Source organism: Hemiscyllium ocellatum, chromosome 6 (assembly GCF_020745735.1).
Source record: "Hemiscyllium ocellatum isolate sHemOce1 chromosome 6, sHemOce1.pat.X.cur, whole genome shotgun sequence".
Classification (NCBI taxonomy): Eukaryota; Metazoa; Chordata; class Chondrichthyes; order Orectolobiformes; family Hemiscylliidae; genus Hemiscyllium; species Hemiscyllium ocellatum.
Genome location: NC_083406.1, coordinates 77,542,464 through 77,554,872, shown reverse-complemented (window position 1 = coordinate 77,554,872; position 12,409 = coordinate 77,542,464).

The following is a 12,409-nucleotide window of genomic DNA, read 5'->3' as shown; positions in this document are numbered from 1 at the left end:
ATGGTACTCTAGTTGTGGCCTCACAAGTGTCTTATACAGTTTCATCATAATATCCCTAGTTATGTATTCTATATCTCTGCCGATATAAGAGAGCAACCCATATGCTTCTTTACAATCTTATCTACCTGTACAGCTATCTTTAGGGACCTGTGCACTTGTACACCTAGATCTCTCAATTCATCTACCCCTCTCAGTACATTCCCATTTATTGTGTATAGCTTTTTATTGTTTGACCTCCCTAAATACATCACCTCACACCAACAGAGTTAAACACCGTCTGCCACTTTCCTGTCCACTCCATCAACCCATTTATGTCATTTTAGAGCTTACAGCTATCCTCTACAACATTTTTGTGTTGTGTGCCAATTTCCCGATTGTGTCCCCACATTCAAGCTCAAATTGTTAATGTATAAAACAAGCAGTAGGGATCTCAACACTGAGCCCTATGGAACACCACTTGGAACAATTTTCTATTTACATGGGTAGCCATCAACCATTACCGTTTGTTTCCTATAATTAAGCCAATTTTGGATTGAATTTGACACATGATTGTGTATCCCATGGACTTTTTTGACTAGTCTGCCATGTGGGACCTTGTCAAATATCTGACTAAAATCTATGTAGACAACATCCACTGCAATACCCTCATTGATCCTCCTTGTCACTTTCTCAAAGAAAAATTGCATGATCACTTATGAATTCTAATCCACTTGTTATACAGATCGACATTCTGTTAGTTTTTTGGCTTTTTTTGTGTCTGAAGACTATTATTATCAATTTTATACATAAATTCATTGCTCCCCAACAACTCTGAATCTCTCAACATTAAGAATGTATTCCCATTTCTCTTTCTTAGATGCAGTGTTGATCACTGTAATTTTTGTTCCTGCTTGCACTCCATCTGCCATAATTTTGCCTATTCCCTTAGTTTGTGTATGTCCCCTTGTAAATTCCTGTTCCTATCTCAATGTACAATGCTTCCTATTTTAGCAACATCTATTAACTTGGACATACAACTCTCTATTCCTCCATCCAGGTCAATTAATTTATGTGGTAAAATGTGTACATGTCTAGGAAATAGCATATCATATTCTTACTAGTTTATTCCTACTATTTGCCTCACAACTAATTGTAACTTATGTCGAAAGTCTCACCTCCATTGCTTTTCATCTGTTATCACTACTAGTGTTTTCTTTCGTGGAACTTGAGCAAGTGTCTTCCACATGTCCATATGGACAACTTGAACAGACATTGGCCACCACCATGTGAGTTGTCTCCTCAACTGGAATAATTAGACATGACATACAATCAAAAGTCCAGATTGACTGTCTTTGATCAACTAATACTTAGAACATAGAACATAGAAAAGTACAGCACGGAACAGGCCCTTTGGCCCACAATGTTGTGCTGAGGTTTAATCCTAATTTAAAATATAGTAACAACCTATGTACCCCTCAACTCACTGCTATCGATGTGCATGTCCAGCAGTCACTTAAATGTCCCCAATGACTCTGCTTCCACAACCACAGCTGGCAAGGCATTCCATGCATTCACAACTCTCTGCGTAAAGAACCAACCTCTGATGTCTCTTTTATTCCTTCATCCTAACATCTTCAAACTATGACTACTCGTATCAGTCAATCCTGTCCTGGGAAAAAGTCTCTAGCTATTGACTCTATCTATTCCTGTCATTATTTTGTATACCTCGATCAGGTCTCCTCTCTTCCTCCTTCTCTCCAGAGAGAAAAGTCCGAGCTTATTCAACCTTTCTTCATAAGGCAAGCCCTCCAGTCCAAGCAGCATTCTGGTAAACATTCTTTGCACCCTCTCCAAAGCCTCTGTATTTTTCGTATAGTAGGGCGACCAGAACTGGACATAGTATTCCAAGTGTGATCTCACCAGGGACTTGTAGAGCTGCAGCAAAATCTCACAGCTCTTAAACTTGATCTCCCACATAATGAAAACCAAAACATCATATGTTTCCTTATTGAAGTAATTCTCTAGACTGAATGTTAAATCCCCAAAATGGTTGAATTTTTTTTTTAGAAATGAGAAGAATACAACCCACCTCAAATCTACCCACTTCCAGTTTTGACAGAGATGGTAAGAGAGTTAATTAATCCTTTTATACAAAGTGAGTTCTTTATTTAAATATTATAATGAGGAAGTTTGCCTGTCTTTTAACAAGTCAATCTATTTTTAACTTGGATTGCCCAGGTATCTCAGGCCTCAGGGAAACAGGGTAGGTGAAAGAAGCAAGAAGTATTGAATGCAGAAGGTCAGTGCCAAAATAGCATTTCTTGTGGGTCAGGAGAAGCAGGTAAACCCGAGCTGTCCCCACTCTGTAATGCCACCATTGTGCAATCTATCCCAACCTCTACCATTGAGAAGCTTATTGCATCTGACCCCTCCTCCTGGCCAATATAGACACTCTAGAAGTTATTGAGCTTCTTGAATTCATTTGGAGCTGCACTCATCGAGAGAGTGGAGAGTATTTTATCACATTCCTGACTTGTGCCTTATAGACGGTGGGTAAGGTTTGGGAAGTTAGGGTGATGATTTTGTGGTATCTGACTTTTCTTCTGCATAACCTAGATAACTACAACATTGTCAGAATAGTAATTCAATGTTTCAAGTTGATCATCTAGACTAACAGCACTCACTTTCATCTATTTGAAAAGTGGACAGCAACTTCCAGCTACTCATTATCCAGAAGACAGTTAAACACAGAAATCAGGTTGTTGCTAGTTGAGAGACCATACTTATTTTGAAGCTGCATGATAACACTATCTTGCTGAGTGACATTATTTCCTAAACAACTAATAGATATGGAGTAAATTTAGCAGAAATTCTAGGGATTTGTTTATTTTAATATGATTAGATTTCAGTATGGAAACAGGCCCTTCAGCCCAACAAGTCCACACCGACCACCCAGACCCATTCCTCTTCCCTATACTTACCCCTGACTAATGCACCTAACACTATGGGCAATTTAGCATGGCCAATTCACCTGACCTACACATATTTGAATTGTGGGAGGAAACCTACGCAGACACAGGGAGAATGTGCAAAATCCACACAGTCATCCAAGGTGGGAATCAAACCCAGGTCCCTGACTCTGTGTAGCAGCAGTACTAACCACTGAGCTACCATGCCACCCATGGATTAATTGACTCTTACCACCTCTGGCAAATCTGGAAGTGGGCAGGTTTGAAGTGGGTTGTATTCTTCTCATATCTGTACCATTTTAACTGTGTGATCAGTCTTACTGCCAAACAATCATTTCAACACTGAAAGCTAATATTTACACATGTGAAATTTCATTTAGTTTTAAATATTTTTGGAGTTTCAAGAAAAAGAAAACTTTCTTGAATTTTATTTTTCTATGTTAATCCAATCTTGCTTTCCTTCATTTTATTTCACATTCTATATCTGATTTTGCAGTGAATTCTACATCCTACCTACCATGTTCAGGTTCAGCTTCTACAGTATTCAGTAAAAATGGTTGAGGAGATACATAGTTGGTTGACCAGTGCTTACTGTGGTCTACTTGGCTGATACTTACAGTACAGATTCCGTAGAACGTCTAGGGGGGAAAACAAGTTAATTATTTTAATGCTGATGGCAACATCTAACCCCAATGCATTGCAGGTAATAAAAGCAGGAAGACTGAATAGCAAGATCTTCAAATTCAATTGCTTAATCGGGGTTTCTCACAAGCTAATGGGTGAAATTTCTCTTCTCTTGATTTGCAGCATTCCCTGCAATTTGTTTTCTTTAATGTGGATCTCCAAGGTCTGTGCACTGCAGTGACTTCCAGAACCTTTATTTCTACCCTTTATTTCCTCTTAGATCAGAAGATATTGAGGTTTCTTTTTTATGAGTTTACTTATGCATGCTTGGGAAAGTGTACACATCAAGAAAATGGTGCACCACTCAAAGCTTCATTATGGAAACAAAGGTTTTATAGAAATGTTACAGTGAAGAAACTTCTAATTGACTATTTCTACAAGTCATCCTTTCAATTTAAGCCATTCTTGGTTTTTGCTTTTAAATCTGCCCAACCCTGTTTGCATAACTCCCTTTCCAAGGCAGTATAGATCATCCAGTCTTGTTCAAACGCATACACACAAGACTGTACTATCCAATCTTATTTGAATTAATACTTGTGATTATATTATCCAATCATATCATTACTTGTCCATATCTCCTTGTGCAGTATGTGCTTTGTGATTACCTGTAAACCTATACTGTCTATGTTCCCTTACATTCCCTCCTATTACCTATACTGTCTATTTTCTCTCTCACTGTGACTGCATCAGCACTCTGAAATCTGTACACAGAATACCAAAGTAACTGCACAGCTCAGAGTGGATATTGCTGGTCTGTTGTAGAGTGGCAAGAAAAGTAGGAAAATGCAATAAGATTGAAACATTTGGATTCTCAATGTCAAAAGAAAATTCCCAACTGTCCATCAAGCCTTAATGCCGACATCAGAATTTTACCATTGACTGGCAACTTACTTATTTCCATACTTTTGCACCCCAGCTCGCCAATTTAAATGCTGCTTCCAATTCTCCCTTTCTCCTGAGAAAGTAGAGAACATAAATTTAAGACATGTAAATTTCAGTGGTGCCAGGCAGCAATGCTTATCCCAGCCATCATCTGTTTCTTCGCAGCAGCATCCCTGCATGCTCCATGACCACCATTTTCCTTGAAATCTTTTCTACACAAATAGGCATCAACAAATCACCAACATCACCAAGGCATTATGACTGCTTTTAGACCAACTCAGACACCACTTAAGCCTTTCAGGCCTTTACTTTGGAGCTGATAGACATCTGTAACTTAATGACCTTTGCCAGTTGTCTTTCAAAAAGGAACAAAACATCGTCTCATATATAGTATGCATTTTATAACTTTTCCCTTAGCTTATATCACTTGCCTGAATGAATGTAGCTCTGACAATGCTCAAGAAACTTGACACTTGCCAGGGCAATATAGTTAATGATCTAGACTCGATAGCCCTCTGTAGTGCAGAATTCCACAGATTCACCATCCTTTTCACCTCTCTGGCCTAACTGTGTTCACAGTTTACACAGTAAATGTCTTTCAAACAAATAGCCATGTGTGGGGGGCTTCAGTCAGCTAGGGAATACCAGCATGCTCTTTCAAGGGGCTCATCAGTTTCAGTCCATGGGTTTCACTACAGTTGATCAGGTGCTTGGTTCACAGCCTGGGGATCCGTGTCCTTGCAGTCCAAAGATTTGGCCACTGTCAGGCCTACAAGTCAAGTAATGCAACCAATCCAGGGATTGCGGATAGGTTAGTTAGAGTTCTGTGGAGACATTATTCAGGATTCAGGCAAGTTTTCCTGCAGTGAGACAAAGGGAATGATTGAGTATGATGGAATTGGATAGAACAGCAGTTAATAGTGATATATGCTGATGAAAGGTGTGAAGCTTCCTTCAGCAAGTTAGTAGGAAGTGCAAAGGACAAGAAGGGTTAGTATTTTGGCAGGATAAAGTGTGTGAGAGCTGTTGAGTGGACATGACACACAGAATATGATGATTGTAAGATAATTGTGTGAGGTAATAGACTCTGTGCAAGTGGTGGCCTGGCAGTTCTGATGTAGCAGAGAGAAATGGGGGCATTTACACTTGCAGAGCACAGAAGATCATTGATCTTTGTCCTTCACTGACACATTTACTGCACCTTTTCTCACAAGCCACAAAACTGACCCAGGCTGAGATTTGTCTCCAAGATAGCTCATTTTAGTGGCTTGGTGTGCTGTGGTACTCAGCTAGTAAAAGTATTTTTTACATCTCCATATCTTCTCCAGCAAGACCTCCAGATCCTCACTTGTGCAGCTTTTCTTTCTACTGAGCCATGATCATGGTAGTAACAGTGAAGTACCACATTGTGAGGGACAATTCCTGGCTTGTGGCATCTGAAATGGTTTGCAACTGGGTTTCCAATATGGTGGTAGCAGCATGACACCAGAAGATGCCTGCAATGCAAGATCTTCGAACTCTTCAGTTGTGTGATACCCAAGAAAGGTTACCGAGAGTCTAGTTCATAATTAGTCAGGTGAAGTGCAGAAGTTTGAAGGAAAAACCTTGCTATAAGCCAAGATGGGTTAAAACTGTAAATCTCACTCAACAAAACAATTGATGAAGGGAAGCTTTCACACAGAATGCCAGTTTTACTTTGTTTTATACACATTCCAACTATTTTAATACATATAAGTCAAAACTGAGTGTGAAAGAAGATGGAAAAGAAGCGTTATAATAGCCACCAAAACATTGATCACATTTAAATATTTTGTGTTGGAGTTTCTGAAGAAACAGAAAACAAATCAGCACAATATTGCTTTCTAAAAACTAAAGACAACACTGAATGGAAAATACTCCAATGGCAAATTATTTAACTTGGTGGGAAAATTCCAAATGAGGAGCTATCTTTTTATGAAGGTTAGTATGTGAAATTTTCAAAAATGCTATAATGCATGCTTCAATAACTCACCACGTGGAATCATTTTTCTATCTAACATATTGTGTGTACAAAGTTTTCATAATATCTATATGTTCCTGTATACTGATTATAAAATGTTTCTTTCAATAAGCTTTTGTTTGAACAGTTTTTAGTGATGCTTGTAAGCCAATGAAATGAGAAGAATGATGGATAATTAAACTGTGTTGAGGCAGAGAAGTATCAGAGGCAGCACATTCATGCCATGGCAGGTTGTAACAATGAGTAAAGGCAGAGAATTACGCCCCATTGCTTCGGTGAGACTTCACAAAATATATTATTTCTATCACACTCTGCATCTTAACACTGGATGTCATGTGTGGAATTAGAATGACACCAGTTGCCATTTAGACAGATGAAGGAAAGCTGGTATAATTCAACAGGACATGTTATTAATCGTAGGCTCTGAATGAAAACATGCTCTTAACTAGAGCTGGTTCTGAATACTGAATACTGGATTAGTAGGTATTATAATCCCCTCCTCTTCATGTGTACGAATCTTTTGTTAAATCTTGTAAAATGTCACTTTAGTACCAAAGATACTAATGATGTAATATAAAGCTGCAAGGGGATACACTTAGTATGAATGAGAACTTGTAACAGGGCACTTGTATTTATAATGGACAATAAAACTTTCAAAAACATCATATTTGTTATGAAATGGATGAATTTTGAGTTTGTATGGGTGGTAATGGTTTACTGTCCATTGTTTACAACTTTGTGATATCTTGAAGATTTCATAACCATTTGAATCTCTTGTAAAATGTAAGCTGATATTGAAATGGGACTATATTATTGTGATTTGAAATTAAAGGCTGCACTCTGAAAGATTATATGCAGCTATAACATTTAATTTATCATTTTCTCATTGTTTTTAATGGCAGCTACTCTGTAACAAGGAAAGACTATTTTTAAAAACTTTTTCATTCGTGGCATGTGGGCAGACAGTCTGGAAAGGGTCATGAATCTAACTTCAGGCACAGCAGGTGAGGACAACTTTGAGAAGGGGTAGTGTCAACAAAAGGGTGTTGTACTTAATGTTGTAAATAGTAAACAAAATGAGGTAAATGAATTTGTAGTGCAGATTATAATTGGCAGATATGATGTTGTGGGTATCACAGAGAAATGGCTGCAATGGGATCAAGGCTAGGAACTAAATACCTAAGAATGCACATCCAATTGAAAGGACAGGCAGATGGACAGAGAGGGCCAGGTTGCTTTGTTAGTAATAAATGAAATTAAGTCGATAGCAAGAAGCAAAAAGAGTCAGGAGACATAGAATCTTTGTGGTTAGAGTTGAGGAACCATAAAGGAAAAAAAAACCCCTGATGGTAATGGTATACTCTATAGGCTGCCTAGCAGTAGTAGTCAAGATGTGGGGATGAAAATAAATCAGAAGATAGAACAGGCATGTAAGGAAGGCACAATTACAACAATCAAGTGGAACTTCAATATGCAGGTGTACTGGGAACATCAGAATGGTAGCAGATCCCAAGAAAAGGAATTCTGAAATGTATACAAGTTTTTTTTTGGAGAAACCTGTGGTAGAGCCAACTAGGGAATAGGCAATTCTGGACTTGGTGATGTGTTATGAAGCAGACTTGATTTGGGAGCTGCTGGTGTAGGACCACTTAGGGGGCAGTGACCATAACATATGATAGAATTCACCCTGCAGTTTGAGAGGGAGAAGCTAGAATCAGATGTAATGGCATTACAATTGAGGAAAGGTAACTACAAAGACATAAACGAGGAGCTGGCCAGAGTTGATTGGAAGGTTTTGGGGTAATTCCGGAGGCAGAGCAGAAATTCATCCCAGGGAAGAAGAAACAATACTCAATGGAAGACAAGACAACCGTAACTGATAAGGGAAGTCAGGGACAGCATATTGAAAAGAGCATACAATGTGGTGAAGATTAGTGGCAAATCAGAGGACTGAGAAGCCTTTAAAAACCAGCAGAGGATAAATTTTTAAAAAAGCAATCGGGGAAGAAGATGAAATATGAGGATAAGCTAGCATGTAATATAAAAATACTGCAAGAGCATTTTTAGATATAAAGAAGTAAGAGGGAGGCAAGAGTGGATATTAGACCACTGGAAAATGAGGCTGCAGAAGTAGTAATGGGGAACAAAGAAATGGCAAAGGAACTGAGTAGGTACTTTGCATCAATCTTCATGGTGGAAGACACCAGTAGCATACTGGAGCTTCAAGAGTGTCATGGGACTGAGGTGAGTGTAGAGGTCATCACAAAGGAGATGATGCTGGAGAAGCTGAAAGTTTTGAAGGTGGGTAAATCACATGGAGCAGATAGACCTCTCTCCAGGGTTCTGAACATGACAGCTGAGAAGATTGTGGCGGCACTGGTGGTGATCTTGCAGGAATCACTGGAGTCCAGGAGAGTCACAGAGGATTGGTAAATGGCTAATGTAGTACCTATGTTTAAGAAGAGGGGGAGGTAGAAGACAGGAATCTTTAGGCAAGTTAGCCTGATCTTGGTCATTTATAAGATTATGGAGTCCATAATTAAGGATTAGATTGCAGAGTATTTGGAAGTACATGTAAAATAGTCCTGAGTCAGCACAGCTTTGGCAACGGGTGGTCATCCCTCACAAATTTGTTAGAATTCTTTGAGGATGTAATGGGCAAGTTGGACAAAGGAGAACTGATGGATATGATCTATTTGGATTTCCAGATGGCTTTTGACAAAGTGCTGCATAGGAGGCTGCTAAGTAAGATAAGAGCCCATGATGTTAGCGTCAAGGTAGTGGAATGGATAGAGAATTAGCAAACTGCCAGAAGGCAAAGAGTAGGGAGACAGAGCTTTTTTCAAGATACTGCCACTGACTAGTGGAGTTGTGCAGGGTCCATTTTGGAACCACGATTATTCATGTTATACATTAATGATCTGAATAAAGGAACTGAGGACATTGCTGCTGAGTTTGCAGATAATAGAAAGGTAGGTAGATGAAACAACAAGGCTATAGAAGGACTTGAGCAAAGCAGTGGCAATTGGATCTCAATGTGAGAAAGAGTGAGGTTTAGTACTTTGGTCGGAAGAATAGAGACATAGAATATTTCTAAATGGGGAAAGGTTTCAGAAATCTGAAGCACAAAGGGCTTTAGGAGTCCTATTTAAGGATTCTGGTTAGGTTAACACGAGGGTTCAGTTGGCAGTTAGGAAGGCAAATGCAGTGTTAGCATTCATTTTGAGAAAGCTAAATTCAAGAGCAGAAATGTACTGCTGAGGATGTATAAGCCTGTGGTCAGATTGTATTTGGAATATTGTGAAAAGTTGTGGGCCCCAATTCTAAGGAAAGATGTGCTGGCCTTGGAGAGTGTCCAGAGGAGGTGTCCAAAACTGAGAGTCATAGAGTCATACAGTATGGAGACAGACCCCTCGGTTCAACCAGTCCACGCCAAACATAATCCCAAACTAAACTAGTCCTACCCATCTAGGAGAAAGTGAGGACTGCAGATGCTGGAGATCAGAGCTGAAAATGTGTTGCTGGAAAAGCGCAGCAGGTCAGGCAGCATCCAAAGAACAGGAAAACCGATGTTCGGGCATTCCTGAAGAAGGGCTTATGCCCGAACCGTCGATTCTCCTGCTCCTTGGATGCTGCCTGACCTGCTGCACTTTTCCAGCAACACATTTTCAGCTCTAGTCCTACCCATACCTTACTCCTGGCCCATATTCCCCTGAATGTTTCCTATTCATGCATCTATGCAAGTGTCTTTTAAACATTGTAATTGTGCCCACATCCACCACTTTCTCAGGAAGTTTATTTCACACATGAACCACCCTCTGTGTAAAATATTTGCCTCATATCTTCTTAAAATTTTCCTCCTCTCACCATAAATGTGCCCCCTAGTCTTTAAATCCCCCATCCCAGGGAAAAGACAACTACCATTAACTCTATCTATACCTACCATTATTTTATAAACTTCTATCAAGTTGCCACACCCAACATGTTCCAATTCTCTTTTTTTTACCAAGTTACCCTTTATTTACACATGGAGAGTCTTTGATATTAATCCAGCTCCCTTGGAGCCAGCTCTCAGAGTGAAAAAAGCCTCTGACACTCATGTTTTTTTTTATTTTAATGTTGTGTGTGTCCAGGTGTGAGACACAGTGAGAGACACAAGGTGCACGAATCTTTATTCAAATTTCCACCACCAGAAAGAAAGGAAACACCTGAGTGGCCAGTGACAAGCAGTGCCCTTCACATCAAAGGGCAATGCTGTGTGATCAAACAGTGAAGGGGAGGGCAGGGATTAAATCAAAATAGAGTTGGAGGAGGAAATAATGCACTCCACTCCCTGTGGTGCCCACCTCTCCTTGAATAACTCCAAGGTGTTTAGTGGACACTGTGTGTTCCTTTTCCAGAGACACCCGGGCTCTAACGTAACCGTGGTAAAGGGGCAGGCAGTCGGCCCTAATGACCCCCTCCACGGCTGCTGCCTGAACCTATTTATGACCAGTTTGGCCAGGCCCAGGAGCAGACCCACGAGGTGATCTTCAGACTTGCCCTCCCTCCTCCGTACTGGGTGCCTGAAGATCAGGGACGTGGGACTGAAGTGCAACCAAAAGCAGAGGAGGAGGTTTTTGAGAAAATCAAAAAGGGAGTGCAAACGCCCACACCCAACATGTTCCATTTCTTTTTTTCTCTTAGAAAGTTTGACACTCCTGTTCATTTTTTTTTAACCCCCACATTACCGCTTAACTGCGGTAGTGCTTAATTTTTCCCCAGCACCCATGTTGTGTGTGTGCAGGGTGAGACACAGTGAGAGACACAAGGTGTATGAATCTTTATTCAATTTCCACCACCAGGAAGAAAAGAAACATCCGAGTGGCCAGTGACAAGCAGTGCCCTTCACAAAGGGCAATGCTGTGTGATCAAAACAGTGAAGGGGAGGGCAGGGACTAAATCAAAATAGAGTTGGAGGGGGAAATAATGCACTCCACTCCCTGCAGCACCCACCTCTCCCTGAACAACTCCAGGGTGTTGGTGGAGACCACATGCTCCTTCTCCAGAGACACCCGGGCTCTAACGTAATCGCGGAAGAGGGACAGGCAGTCAGCCCTAACGACCCCCTCCATGGCCCGCTGCCTGGACCTGTTTATGGCCAGTTTGGCCAGGCCCACGAGCAGACCCATGAGGAGGTCTTCAGACCTGCCCTCCCTCCTCCGCACCGGGTGCCCGAAGATCAGGAGCGTGGGACTGAAGTGCAACCAAAAGCAGAGGAGGAGGTTTTTGAGAAAATCCAAAAGGGAGTGCATGCGGCACACCCAACGTGTTCCATTTCTACTTGATAATTGATCCTAAAGGCTTGTTATATTCCTGAGATTGGTCCAAATTGGCTTAACTCTGTCCATGTGATAACATTCATTTTGTATTAGCCTAAAGGTACCTTGGACAGGAACATATATGCTTTTCTTGTTTGGTCCCTTGAGTAAGTTATTCTCCTGTATTCGCAGTCAGTCCTATGTATACAATGGCATCATTTCAAACAATGTCTACAGCTTCTTGATAAAGCATTTATGATCAGGAATTGAGGAGATTTGCAATCATACTTTAGTAACTGCAGTCCAAATCAATGCTTTGTTACTAAGTTCATTATACAGACATGAATAGTTTAAAACACAAAGTACTAATCACTAGATCCCTTAGTGATCTCAGCATTTACAAAGTAGCATCCTCATATGATTATTTGCTGACTATGACTGAACATAAGCCTTTTCAATATTTATGCAATTAGTACAATTAAATATCAAGCATAATTCCCTTACACAATTCTCAATCAGCTGTGCAATGTGGGTAGCCACTAATTGGAGACTGCAAAATTCTTTTGAAAACAAAAATGGAATAATCAGAGGAAGAA